Source organism: Chiloscyllium plagiosum, unplaced genomic scaffold, assembly GCF_037043375.1.
Source record: "Chiloscyllium plagiosum isolate Xiang-an unplaced genomic scaffold, Cpla_swu_hap1 HiC_scaffold_2, whole genome shotgun sequence".
Taxonomy (NCBI): Eukaryota; Metazoa; Chordata; class Chondrichthyes; order Orectolobiformes; family Hemiscylliidae; genus Chiloscyllium; species Chiloscyllium plagiosum.
In genome coordinates, this window is record NW_028270140.1 from 103,178,741 (window position 1) to 103,193,927 (window position 15,187).

At 41.1% G+C, this 15,187-nt stretch overlaps 1 protein-coding gene across 3 annotated transcripts in view; it reads left to right on the plus strand.

Annotated features, from left to right (window-relative positions):
• The window catches only part of kiaa0825 (KIAA0825 ortholog), a 423,025-nt gene that overhangs the window by 387,225 nt on the left and 20,613 nt on the right, over positions 1-15,187 (plus strand). The window lies entirely within an intron of this gene.

A 15,187-nucleotide genomic window follows, 5' to 3' on the forward strand; every position in this document is an offset into this window, starting at 1 on the left:
TAATCTTATACACTGCCATCAACCCATGTCTCAACCTTTGCTACTCCAAGGAAGATATCCACAGCCTTTTTAACCTTTACACACAGCACAGACACTTCAACCCAGTGCTGGTAAATATTTTGAGCAATGAAATAATAACAACTAATCACAGTTTTGTTAGAAATTTTAAACTATGTATAATTATGTTTATTTGTATAAGTGTTATCAGAGCAGGTTGCTGCCTATCCTTATTCAGGTGAAACAATAATTTTTCAAAAATCTGAAACCTGTTGTGCAGTGTTCAACACTGACTGTTTCTAAAATTAGTTTTGTCTGTAACAGTCACTGATAAAGTTGAATATTTTGAGTGGGACTATCTTGATCACTAATGAGTCCCAAAAGAGCATGACTGGTCAGAAATGAGCATTCTTTTGAGAAAAAAAATCAACTCATCGACCATAGTTGGCGATTACTGCAGCAGATTACATAAATAGTTTGGGAACAAAAATCAACTTTAAAAATATTGTCCAGGAGGAATAGTATGACAGAATTTCTGGTTAAGTGGTCCATTCACTGTTTAAATACCACAGATAAAATATCAGCCAGTTTGCACTTTACTGATGAAATACTTCCCTCTGAAGACACTTCATTTCAAATGTAATCATAGGGACAATCAGCACAAGCTGTCCAGTAAATAGTGGCCAACACTAATTTCTAAATTTGTTAATATAACTATTATACAAGTCTAAACGTCATGAAGTTTTAGCGTGTTCAGAATATGCACATATGGTACGAAACAAAATTGCTGAAATAAATAATAGTAATTTTCTTTAAAGCTATGAAAGAAATGCAGCATTTTAATGGTGGATAGCCTTCTGGCATGTATCAGATAGCTGAAGGATTTGCCTTGATCAACTTGCCCTTCTCTATAATGCACAGATGAGTCTACGATCTTACAATATTCTACCTGCCAATTGGAGGGAAATTACAAGAAGGCCATGATGTGCACCCAAAGGGTATTTTGAGGGGTATAATTAGAGTGTGGTAGCTTTGGACATGTACTAGAATAGTAAATATTATACAATTCTGAGAAGCTGCAAGCTGTCCTTCATTACGTTTAATTTTGGTTATGCAGATCATTAACTGGAAAAGTTAGCAAAAACATATGTAAGAATGTTAATGTAGATTTTACTCTCCTGCATAAGTGAACAAGGTCAATAATATTATGAACATACAAAGAAGGGGAAAGAGTAAGCTATTTGGCCCCTCTTGCCTGCTTCACCATTTAATAGCTGATCTGATTGTAACCTCAAGTATATATTGCCACCTGCTGCTGATAACCTTTAACCCCTTTCTTACCAAGAATCTGTTCACTTCTTCCTTTAAAACATTGAAATAACTCTACTTCCATCAGCATTTCAGGAAGGTTGTTCTGAAGACTAACAGCCCTCTGTGAGAAAAAAGTTTTGCCTCATCTCTGCCCATTTTTAAAATGGGCAACCCACCCCTTTTATTAAAAGCAGTGAGTTCTAATTTCAGATGTCCCCTTAAGAGGAAACTTCCACATTCACAAGATTCCTCAGATACTTATTTGTTTCAATTAATTTCAACCTTACTCTTTCAAATTCCAGGAGGTTCAAGCCTAGCCTGTCAAACCTTTCCACATAAGACAACCTATCCATTCTAGGTATTAGCCTGGTAAACCTTCCCTGAACTAATTCTGAACCTCCAATGCATTTACATCCTCCTTAAATAAGGTGACCAATACTGTAAACAGTATTCCAAATGTGGTCTCACCACTGCACAGTACACCTGAAGTATAATCCCCTACTTTTGTATTCAGTTCCCCTCACAATAAATGGTAACATTGTATTAGCTTTCCTTACTGCTTGGTTTACCTGCACACTACAAGATAATACATGGCTTGGAGAGGGTGGACGCTAGGAAATTGTTTCCGTTAGGTGAGGAGACTAGGATCCGTGGACACAGCCTTAGAATTAGAGGGGGTAAATTCAGAATAGAAATGCGGAGACATTTCTTCAGCCAGAGAGTGGTGGGCCTGTGGAATTCATTGCCACAGAGTGCAGTGGAGGCTGGGACGCTAAATGTCTTCAAGGCAGAAATTGATAAATTCTTGATGTCACAAGGAATTAAGGGCTACGGGGAGAATGCGGGTAAGTGGAGTTGAAATGCTCATCAGCCATGATTGAATGGCGGAGTGGACTCGATGGGCCGAATGGCCTTACTTCCACTCCTATGTCTTATGGTCTTATGGTCTTACTAGCATTTTGCATTGTTCATATGCTAGGATACCCAGATCTTTCTGCATCTCAGACCTCAAAGGAAAAAACACACTGTGCCTGTTTAAGTGCAGCAAAATAGGTGCCAGTCATTCACTGGCTCCTTTCTCAGGGAAATGAATTGACTAATCAGAATCATCCTTGCTTAAAACATAAACAAAGCTTTGCAGTTAACTGTCAATCATTATTAACTGATGAATTTTCCATGGCAACTTTAGCAGAGTCCATTTGCCAACCAATCAGTATTGTCCTCTCATACAGTATAAATGTTATTTTCCCTTCACAAAACTTGACTCAACCCTATTCTTAATCCATCTAGAGAGGTAAATGCTATGCTCAGAGACAGAACTTCTGATTGTTGGGACCTTCTGCCATTATGGTTGAAATCCAGACCTTAATGCAGATTAGGGTATAACCCTGCTAAACATCTCCACTGAACTTGCCAGCCTGATCCTGAGCTTCCATTGCTCACATCTTAATGTTTCACCTCACTCTCACTCTGCCCCCATCCTCTTCCTGCATAGTTGCAAATGCAGCTCAATGCAAGTTCAAGGAATAGCACCTTTTTGTTTTGTGTATGATCCTTTTATCTTAAGCAGAAGGAGGAGCAGAGCGGATGCTCTGTGGAGTTGGCACTGATGGAGTGAAAGATGTGGTGGGCAAGGGGAACACTATTATGGTTCTGGGAGAGAGATGAGAAGGACTGCAGGAAATGGAATGGACATGGTTGAGGGCCCTATCAATTACAGTCCAGGGAGAGTTCTCAGTTGAAGCAAAAGGAAGACATCAGAAATGCTTTTATGGAAGATTGCAACACCAGAATAAATGCAATAGAAATGTGGAAATTTGGGAAGTGAACAAACCTTAACATGAATAAAAGCACAACTCAGGTTTAGTATCAAGCTTGATTATAAAGTTAATGCTGTTGTCACCTGGCGTGCTGACCTCTACCGTGCAGAGGCTGAATGCCAACTCTCAGAAAAATCCTTCTATTTCCCTCCAGATCATAATCCTACCATTGAACATTATTATGTCTAGGACTGTCACTGACCCCATCTCCTCTGAAGATCTCCTGTCCACTTGTTCCGACCTCAGAGTTCCCCAACCCCTCACAGTTTGCTTCTACTTCCTTCCCAACATCCACAAACAAAACTCCCCCGACAGATCCATAGTTTCAGCTTGTTCCTGCTCCACTGAACTTATTTCTTTTTATCTTGACTCGATATTTTCTTGATCAGTCTCTTCACACTTGTTTTTATGATTCTTCTGATGTTTTATGTCAATTACACAATTTTTAATTTTCTGTTTGCAGTCACCCCCTTTTCACCATCGATGTGCAGTCCTTCTACATGTTCATCTCTCATCACATGTTCCTCTGCTTCTTCCTTGAAAAGACGTCTATAGAACCCATACCTACCATCTCCTCCTTCACCTGGTTGAACTCGTTCTCACTTTAGACAACCTTTTAACTTGTTTCACTTTCTCCAATTGAAGGTGTGGCTGTGGGCACATTCATGGGTCCCAGTTGTACCTGTCTCAATGTGAGATATGTAAAACATCTCTTGTTCCAGCCCTACTCGGACCCCACCACAACTCTTTCTCCAGTACATTGATAGTGTCATCAGAGCTGCTTACTGCTGTCAACCAGAATAGGAACAATTCAAATTTTATCCTTCTCTCAGCTTCACTTGATTCATCTTCCCTTCTCTTCCATGACTTCACTGTTTCCAATTTTCACTACAGACTCACCAACTCCCACAATTATGTTGACTATACTTTCTCACATCCTGCTTCCTACAAGGTATCTATTCCATTCTCCAAATTCCCCCTCTCTGTCACGTCTGTTCCAATGATGTCTCCTTCCTCTGGAGTGCCTCTGACATGTCCTTGTTTTTCTTTAATTTTCCATCTCAACAGTCTCCACATTCAAAGTACAGACTGAGTAGACTGGGATTATATTCATTAGAATTTAGAAGAATGAAGAGGGACCTTATAGAAACATATAAAATTATGAACGTAATAGATAAGATAGATGTAGAGAGAATGTTTCCACTGGCCGGTGAAACTAGAATAAGAGGGCATAGCCTCAAAATTAGGGGGAGCAGATTTAGGACTGAATTCAAAAGGAACTTCTTCACACAGAGGGTTGTTAATCTTTGAATTCCATTCCCAGTGAAGTAGTTGACGCTACTTCAGTAAATGTTTTTAAAGGGAAGGTATTTTTTGAACAATAAAGGAATTAAGGGTTACGGTGAGAGGGCGGATAAGTGGAGCTGAGGCCACAAAAAGATCATCCATGATCTTATTGAATGATGGAGCAGGCTTGTAGGGCTAGATGGCCTATTCCTGCTCCAAGTTCTTACATTCTTGTGTTCTTGTCTTCTGTGTTTCCACCAGCATACCATGATTAAATACATCTTCTCCCCCTCTCCACTGTCAACTTTACATAGGGACTGTTGCCTCCCTGACACTTTGATCCACTCCACCACCACTCCTAATGTTACTCACTCCCCCATGGTACCTTTGTTTGAAACCACAGAAGGTGTAACAGTTGCCCTTTCACCTCCTCTCTGCTTAATGACCAGGGCCCCAAACTTGGCATTTTACTAATATTTCTTTTAATCCAGTTTACTGAGTTCCCTGCTCACAATGCAGTCTTCTTCACATTGTCATGACCAAATACAGATGGGATGGTTGCTTTGCAGAGCGCCTTCACACCTCTCCCATTCTAAACATAGAATGACCCTGACCCTCCAGTTACTTACGATTTCAATAAATTTCCTTGCTTCAGTGCTTTCCATTCTGGGCCTGTTGCAGTGTTCCAACAAAGCCCAATACCGGCTAGATGAATACCACCCCATTTTCTGCTTAGTCACTTCACAGTGTCTAGGATGCAACATTGAAATCCAGAACTACAGAGCATGATGTCAGTATTCTCAGTTTCTCTTACATCTTCCCTCCCTTCCCTCCCACTCTGGCTGTGACTTGTTTGTCAGCAAAATGGACTCATTTTCTCCTTTTCATCCCTTCATTTACATTTTTATACATATATTGCTCTTCTAACACCATTATTATCTCATTGTTTTTTACTCTGAGCACTTTTTGAATCTATTCCACTCAGCCGTCCTCTGCTGTCAAAAGCATAAAAATCACCAGGTCCTTTCAGCTAAAGCAGAACCATATCACACTCAAAACATTAACTCTATTTCTCTCTCCACAGATACTGCCAGAGCTGCTGAGTACCTCCAGCATTTTATTTTACTTTTATTAGCATTAACATGGGTTCTGATAAAAGTTTTCAACTTGAAACTTCAAGCTTGTTTCTCTTCATAGTTCCTGCCTAAAACTGCTTACTTTTTCAGAATTTTTTGTTTTTGCATTACACTTCAATTTGAGTTTGTTAACTTTAAACTGATGCAAGCTTCAATTTGGATGCTGGTAATGGGGGAAGACTGCCAAAATGGAGTAATGAGGTGTGAGTTCTCTGCCAACAGTTCTCCACCACATTTCCAAGTGACACCATAAAACCAGACTTCCCATGCTTCTAATACCCTCTATTATTATGCTGTAAATGTTTTCCATGTACCTTGTCATGCTGGCCATAATGTGGGAAAGCAGCATCATTCTCTTTCGAAAAGAAATTCCTAACAGTTTTGCAGAGTTGTACGTAGGCTCGTGTTGTCAATTTAATCATTATATAAACAAATCAAAACAGAGTAACAGGTTTAGTCGTTCAAATTTCAGAATAATGCTTTGGACATTTGACAACTCAATCTGATCTGGTGATCATATAACTGTCTGCAGAAGGATATGTTATCCTCAATTGCCCTCCGTTGGCAGTTCCATTGTCTTGCTGCTGGTTGCTGTCACTCAGCATCATCGCTGAATCGTTATCATGAAAGTTTTTTTTTCCATACTCTCAGATATGCATGATTGCTGTGTTATACATTGATCTTAGGTGACTTCTGTTCCTTCTCAATGTAGCACCATGATCAGTAATGACTTTCTACCATTTGGGCTTGATGCATATTTTAGAAATCTTTGATATATTCAGATATTTGTGAATGGACTTCTGACTCACAGTCTCTAATCACTGAGAATCTGTGTAGTTCTCTACCTGTTCGCTTGTTGTGTATCTCTTTCATTCTCCTCTGTTATTGAGGGAGGATATCCTGTGTCTCAGAATGGTTAAACAATTGGTTGATTGGTAAAGTCATTCACACTTGCCTTCCAAAGATAAATTGTTCAGTGGATAGTGGCCCCTTCTCCTCACAGTGTGTACTGCCTTTCCTTGGAGGATTGATAAATGGGAATATGTAATCCTTGAGATGAAACATTGCCTGATCTTTAAGATTAGATCACATCAAATTTGTCTGGATACAGCCTTTTCAGATTGTTAATTTAATTGTGTTACATCCTGTTCTGTTCCATCACAGAGAGCATGATTAGCATTTGATGAATAGATGCATTTTCTGCATAAGTTTGTTCAATAACCATTGGTGCCACATGCTTTACAGATGTGAAGAAATGCTGAACAATTTTTAAGTAGGTGTGACATACCTAATCTATGACAGACCTTACTGGTTAAGTGCACTTTGCTAACCAAAGCAATAGTTATACATGCACCTAAAGTGTATTATTGATGTTGGCCTACAACTATGATTTCATACTGTCGTCCATCTTCTAGAGGAAAGGCATTATCACCCTTATCTACAAGCAGAAGGGGGAGAGGGAGGAAATTAGAAATTGGAGACTAATCTCACTATTATATGCGGATTGCAAAATCTTGTCAAAGGTCATTGTCAACCGGGTCAGGTCTGCTCTGGGATCGGTGATTCACCCTGACCAAATCTGTGCTGTACCGAGCAGAAAGATCGCTGAGAGTCTCGCACTCCTCAGGGATATGATCGCCTACGTGCAGGACAGGGGGGTGGACACCTGCCTCATCAGCCTGACCAGGAGAAAGCCTTTGACAGGATATCGCATACGTAAATGAGAGATATTCTCTCCAAAATGGGCTTTGGGGAGGGAATCTGTAATTGGATCAGACTGCTCTACACCAACATTGTCAGTGCAGTCTCAATCAATGGGTGGGAATCAGATAGCTTCCCAGTCAGGTCTGGAGTCAGGCGGGGCTGCCCTCTCTCTCCTGCCTTGTTTGTGTGCTGCATAGAGCCATTTGCCGAGTCCATCAGGAAGGATGCGAGCCTGAGAGGGGTGACTATTCCTGGCAGCGGAGGCCTACTGGTTAAGGCCTCCTTGTACATGGATGACAGCGCCGTTTTCTGCTCGGATCCCTGTTCGTGCACAGACTCATGTGCTTATGTGACCAGTTCAAACGGGCCTCGGGGGCCAAGATAAACCGAGACAAGAGCGAGGTCGTGCTCTTCAGGAACTGGGCCAACCAATCCTCGATCCCCTTCACCGTCAGGACTGACCACCTGAAGGTGCTGGGTATTTGGTTCGGTGGGACTGGGGTGTGCGCAAGACTTGGGAGGAGCGGATCAGGAAAGCGAGGCAGAAACTAGGCAGATGGGAGCAACGGGCTCTCCATCGCAGGAAAAAACCTGGTCATCAGGTGTGAGGTGCTCTCAGTATTGTTATATGTGGCACAGGTCTGGCCTGCTCCCAGAACCTGTGCCGCCGCAGTCACCCAGGCCATCTTCCACTTCATGCAGAGATCAAAGATGGACCAGGTCCGAAGGGACACCATGTATAAAGATCTGGGCAACGGGGGAAAAAATACGCCCAATGCCACCCTCACCCTGTTGGCCACCTTTGTGTGTGGCTGCATCAAGCTGTGCGTGGGTCCCCGGTACGCAAACACCAAGTGTCACTACGTACTGAGGTTCTACCTGTCCCCGGTGTTGCGAAGGATGGGCCTGGCCTCGCTGCTGTGGAACGCTCCGAATAGTTGGACCATTCCGTATCACCTGTCCTTCGTGGAGAAATTTATGACCACAAGTCCATCAGGAAGTAGTCAGCACGTAGTGTCCTTGAGACCCTTCGGAAAAAGGAGAGGGCGGATCCTATTGAGCAGTTCCCTGGGCAGACTGTCAAAGTCATTTGGCAGAATGCCTCAACGCCAGAACTTTCCAACAAGCACCAAGACATGGCTTGGCTGGTGGTGAGAAGGGCTCTGCCTGTGAGATCCTTTATGCACGGCCGGCATCTCTGTCACACCGCACGCTGCCCTCGAAGCGGCTGTGGAGGGGACGAGACTGTCACACACCTCCTTCTGGAATGTGCCTACGCAAAGGAAGTCTGCAGCGGAATGCAGTGTTGTTTGTCGAGGTTCGTTCTGAGCAGTTCCGTGACGCGGGACTCAGTGCTCCACGGTCTGTTCCCCGGGACGCACACTGAGATGAACATCAACTGTACCTGAAGGATCATCAACTCAGTGAAAGACGCTCTTTTGGTCTGTCCGAAACCTGTTGATCTTCTAGCAGAAGGAATTGACCCTGACTGAGTGTTGTGGACTGGCACATTCCAAGGTCCAGGACTACATGTTGAGGGACGCGCTGAAGCTTGGGGCAGCTGCCGCCAAGCCGCGGTGGGGAAAGACCACCATGTAAGGTCTGTCTGCCTAAGAAGAACAGGGGGCCCACCCAGTAATTGGGCTCCACAGACGCCTCAGCAGAATAGCTGGATAGTCAATGTACAGACTTGTATATACGAATGATTAATTCCGATCTCTGTATGTAAAAAAATGTAATGTGTGCATAAGAATGGCAAGACCAATTGTATAGATATCAAAATAATTTATGAATAAAGTATATTTTTGAAATTAAAAAAAAATCTTCTAGCAATAAATTGGCTTTGTTTTTCTTGCTGAGAAGATCTTTTCTGAAGGCATCGATTGTTGTAGAGGTGACCAATTCAGTTAGCCTCTCCGTGCTTTTGTTTTCAAACTTTTGTTGTGGCATCTCATGACAGTCATCCATAGACTCTTAGGATTTTTGTCTGTATGACATAAGTTAAATTCTGCTAATCTGAAGATTGTTTCTGACCTTGAGCTGGTCTTCAAGTACTCTCCAGGTCTTCTATGGACTTTTATATCATCCTTGGAAAGACTTGGCACTTATACTGTGAAACCCTTTTTGCTGATAGGAAGAAGGATTTTCACAAATCTCCTCTCAGGATCATTTATTGTTTGATCTATGAAATAATGCTGTATATAGGGCTTAAATAGATACTGTTCAGTGAAGGCATCATTCACTGCTCAACCTAAAAATAAACGTTTGCCTTCAAGTTTTTGTTGAAGATCTTTTTCTTAAACTAAAGTGCAGAGCTTGTTCCTTCCTTTTACTCAGTTTCCTTTTATTTTTTGTAAAAATGTCTTTTTTTGTTGTTCCTTTATTTCTATCTTACTTTAGTTTTCATTGTTGTAGATTATTTTACAAATGTTAATTTGGGACAGTCTTTAATAAATAAAAGCCTGTAATAGCAGGTGAAAACCACCAGAGGGAGATTGTGTCAAGAAGTGATGATCTCACACAGGTTTTAGCACTAAATCAAAGAGAAAATGGCAGGGCTGATAACCCTCTTGTATGAAGGCAATTTCTCCAGGTCAGAAAATCACTTTTGAATGCTTAAAAAGTTGCTTTACTCAGAAAGGATGGCTCTGTAATTAAACGGGCAGTATATTTTGGTTGCTAACTTTAGCTTTAAACCGATAAGAAGTATTCAGATCTGCAATATATTTCTTTTAAGGGTGCCTCCTTATAAACGGCCATTGCTGTTAACCCGATCTGTTCTGCCCCAACAATCTGTCAGAGATGCAGTGTCGGACTTTTTCATCTTCTGCATGTTATTTGTACTTGATGAGATGATACTTATGTTCACTCCTGTAACATAAGAATTAGACATGAGGAATGTAGACTTTAAACAGTAAATTGATGTTTTTTGGTATCTTGGTATCTACATTCATTATAGTTGCAGGCACTGTGTGTCTGGGCTAATGCTGAGCAAGTTTGCCATGTGTCATGCTGGAAGTGGTCACAATAACACGGAGATTGAGACCCTTTTCCCATTATGTCAAGTACTTTGATGTGATGGTGTCGTGAGAACATCTCCTCTTAAAAGTATATTACATACAAGCTGTGAGACACAACACGACAGTAAGCATTTCCAACTTTTTTGTACCCATGTTCTGTTTCCATCCTGGACCCATTATCATCTCTTTTCTGATTGCATCATTATCATTTTTGGCATTTAATTGCTTGTACCTCTACCCAGTGCAGACTTTTGCCTTTTGTTCCTGTATGCAATGCTCACCTTCTCCTTGGTTCTATATTTTCTTAAAAGCTGCTCATCTCTGATATTATTCAATTATAAGGAAAGGTTATTAGTTTAAAATATTAGCTATTTCTCTCTTCACAAGTGCTTCCTGACCTACTGTGTATTTCCAGCATTTTCTGTTTATATTTCAGTTAACAAGGAGCTATGCAATTTATTCAATGGGAATTTGCAATGTGTACTTTTTGCAGCCTTTGCCTTTCTGTGTAAAATTACATCTGAAGCATACAGATTGTTTATCTCTTTGCTGAAGAAGATCGTGTCACTTGACGACTCTCAGGAATTGGCAAATAAAGCCACTTACTTGCGATGTATTGTATGTGACACTCTAAAAATGTAGCAAAAGCTAGTGAAATCACTTCAAAAGATCACCTTCAAAAAGGTAATAATCTCAGAATAGGACTGATTATAAGACAATTAGTTACAAGACTTAAAATTTAAAGTGCAGGGGGGCGTGGTAAATGGCATTTTAATTGCATCAGAGAAGAAAAATGTGAAAACATAAAAGCCTGAAGCTAGAAATTCAAATATTGAATATACAAATTAATTGATGCATTTCTAAAATTCATTTAAAGCCACACTCCTCTTGAAAACTTCTGTATTAAATATGTTACATGCTCTCAATTTTAGGTTAGGAATTTCAACAAGACACCTAGCATATCCCAAAAAAAAGTGCAGCAGTCATTTCTGCGCAGCTAAGCCTCTCCCTCCCTAAGTTGAGAAAACATTATATGTCACAACTTTCTCATTTATACTGGAACCTTAAATTAAACTCCCATCAAATTAACTGGTCATTTTTTCAACCCCTTCTATTTAACAAAGTACTCTTCCACAAATCCTCCTATTTCAGCTAACTTTATTCTTCCTATTGAAGCTGGAATTCTGTGTCATTTGGAAGCTATTAGTGTCAATTACAAGCAATCTAATAGCAGCACATTTAGAAATGCATTATATGATGACTCAGAGTCAGCACGGCTTCATGAAGGGGGAGATCATGCCTGACAAATATATTTGAGGAGGTAGCAAGCAGGATAGATAAAGGGCAATTAGTAAACATAATATATGTAGATTTTCAGATAAGGTACTATTCATTAGGTCACTAATAAGAGCCCATCGTGTTGAAGGTAATATGTCACCTTGGATAGAGGATTGGCTAGAAGAAGACAGAGAGTTGAGATAGGGGAGTATTTTCAGGTTGGCAACCTGTAACTAATAGTGTGCCACAGGGATCAGTGCAAGGGCTGTATTTATTTACAATATATATAAATGATTTGAATGAGGAAAGTGAATGTACTATTGCCAAGTTTGCAGAGGACACAAAAATAGGTGGATGGACAAATGGTGATGATGGCACTAAGGGTCTGCAGAGAGATGCAGACAGATTAAGTGAATTGGGAAACATTTGGCAAATGGAATATAATGTGGGGAAATGTGATGTTATGCACTTTGGCAGGAGAAATAGAGGAGCTGAAATTAATTGAAGGACTGCAGAAAGCTATAGAACAGAGAAATTTGGGAGTGCTCATTCATTAGTCATCAAAAGCTAGCATCCAAGTTCAGTGGTTAGATGGGAATGCAAACAGAATGTTGACCGTTATTTGAAAGGGGATGAAATATAAAATTAGGGAGATTTTGCTAAACTGTGCAAGGGCACTAGTCAGACCACAACTGGAATATTGTGAACAGTTTTGGAACCCTTATCTATACTGGCTTTGGAGATAGCTCAAATAAGATTCACTAGGCTGATACCAGGTATGGGGGAATGTTTTATGAGAAGAGGTTGAATAGATTAGATCTTTTGGAATACAGAAGAATGAGAGGCAGCCATCTTGAAATATGAACAATTGTCAGAGGACTTGACAGGGTACTTGTGAAAAGTTGCAACTTTATAAGCATGAGTGATACCATACTTAGAGTATAGCACACAGTTTTGGTCCTTTTAGGTAAAGAGGGATGTATTTGCATTGGAGGCAGTTCAGACGTGATTCACTAGAGATGAAGGGTTTGTCTTATGAAGACAGATTGAGTAGTTAGGCTTATACTCTCTAGATTTTAGAATAAAAAAGGTGGCAATCTAATAGATGTATATAAGATGCTAACGGGGATTGACGAAGCTGTTGTAGAGCAGATGTTGCCTCTTGTGGGACAATCTAGAGTGAAAGGGCATCACGTTAAAACAGAAATAACGAGAAATTACTTTTCTCAAATGGTAGTAATCTATGGAATTCACTACCTCAGAGTGTGGTGGATGGCACACACCATCCTAACATGAAGCTACATCATCATTCCTTCATTGTCACTGGGTCAAAATCCTGGAATTTCCTTCCTTACAGGGTGTACCTATCCCCAATGGGCTTATAACAGTTGAGAGGCAGGCCATTTCTGCCTTCTCAAGTGAGGACTGTAGATGTTGGAGAAGTCAAAGTTGATAAAGTCGCACTGGAAAAAGCACAGCAGGTCAAGCAGCATCTGAGGAGCAAGAGAGTCAACATTTTGTACTTAACCCTTCAACAGGACTTGGGAGGGAGAAGGGAGCTGAGAAATAAATGGGAGGGGACTCAGGGAAAGGTAGTTGGGATAGTGATAGGTGGGTGAAGGTAGGAGATGATTGTGATAGGTCAGTTGGAAGTGTGGAGTGGATAGGTGGAAGTCGGTGGATTTGAAGTAGCTGTCAGTGTTAAGTCAGTTGCCAGAGACAGAGAGGTCGAGGAAGGGGAGGGAGGTGTCTGAGATGGTCCAGATTAGTTTGAAGTCAGGGTTGAAGGTCTTAGTGTAGTGGATGAACCTCTACATCAGAGAGACCGAGCACAAACTCTCAGAATGGTTCAGGGAACATCTCTGATCCATACGCACCAACCAACCCCACCTACCTGGTGACCAACCATTTCAACTTCCCCTCCCATGCCCACTATGACATGTCCATTCTGGGCCTCCACCACCAAAACAAGGCCACCCTTAACCTGGAAGAGGAACACCTCATCTTCCGCCTCGGGAGCCTACAACCACACGGCTTCAACATTGAATTTACCAGGATCCAAATCTCTCCTCCCCCAAGCCCATTCAGATCTAACCCTCTGACTCAGCTCTGCCCTCTTGACCTGACTTACCTGTCCACTTCCTTCCCACCAATCTTCTCCAGACTTCCCACCAACCTATCACAATCACCTCTACCTTTGCCCACCTGTCACCATCCCAATTGCCTTTCCCCCAGCTCCATTCCCCCCTTTACTTCTCAGCCCCTTTCCCCCTCCCCAGTCCTAGTGAAGGGTTAACATTGACTTTCTTGCTCCTCAGATTCTGCCTGACCTGCTGTGCTTTTTCCAGCGCCACACTTAATCAACTCTGCCTTCTCAAGGGCAATTCAGTTGGGCAATAAATGCTAATCTTGCAGTGACACCCTCACCACATAAATCATTTTTTTTAAAAATTATGATGAAGCAGTGAATGAAGAGTAAGCAAAGACTAGTGATAAATTGTGCACTTTCAAGTTGCCAAGCTGCAATGAGAAGAGCGCCATAAGGATGGCTGGAGCCTCAGTATTTACAATCTATAATCATGAATTATACAGAGAAATTGAGAGTAATGTACCTTAGATTTTCTGATGTCATGCAGCTAAGTGGAAATGCAAACTGCTTGATGCTACATAGAGATGTAAATGGTAATGTGAGTGGGCAGTCAGGGAACATGTGGAGTATGATGTGGAAAAGCACTTGCTCACTTTGGGAGAAAGAAAAGAAAAAATGTATTTTCTTAAAATGTGAGAAATTTATAAATGCTGATGTTGAGAGAAGTCTGGGGAAACTTCTAACAGGAATATATAACATTAGCATGGTAGTTCAGCAATGACTAAGTAAGGCAAATAGTATGTTAACCTTTGTTGGAAAAGAATTGGAGTGCAAGAATATGAACGTCCTCCCACAAATATTTACTTTAAGACCTGTTACCCATTTTGGTATCCTTCTCTAAGATATGCTTGTTGGATGAACAGTGAAGGTTCAGCAGATAGGTCCATGACAAGAGTAAGAGGCTGAGTAAATAGGGCCTATATTCACTGGAACTTCTCACAGAAATATACAAGATTCTAAAGGTGTGAATGTTAAAGGTGTCAAACAAGTGGGCTTAAACTACTAAATGGATCATGTCAAACATCTTGAGTGCTGTTGAAGTTGCACTCATACAAGCAAATGGAGAGCATTGCATCACACTTCCAGCCTGCACCTTGAAGATGGTGCACAGAATGAGGAGTCAGGAGGTGAATTAGCCACTGTAGAATTCCTAGCCTCTGACCTACTCTTATAGACACAGAATTTATATGGTTGATTCAGTTCAGCTGAACCAGAATGTTGATCATAGGATTTGGTAAACAGTAACACTTTTGAATATCACATGGCAGTTCTTGGATTGGAAACAGTCATTGCTTTGTACTTGTGTAACTGTTGCTTGTCATCTATCAATCTGACCCCTAATGGTGTCCAGGTTGTCTAGATTTAGGCGCAGACTGTTTTCGTATCTGAGGAGTCATTTTTGCTACTGAACATTATGCAATTATCATTGAACATCACCAATGTCTAATCTTATGATGGAGGAAAAATCATTGATGAAGCAACCTG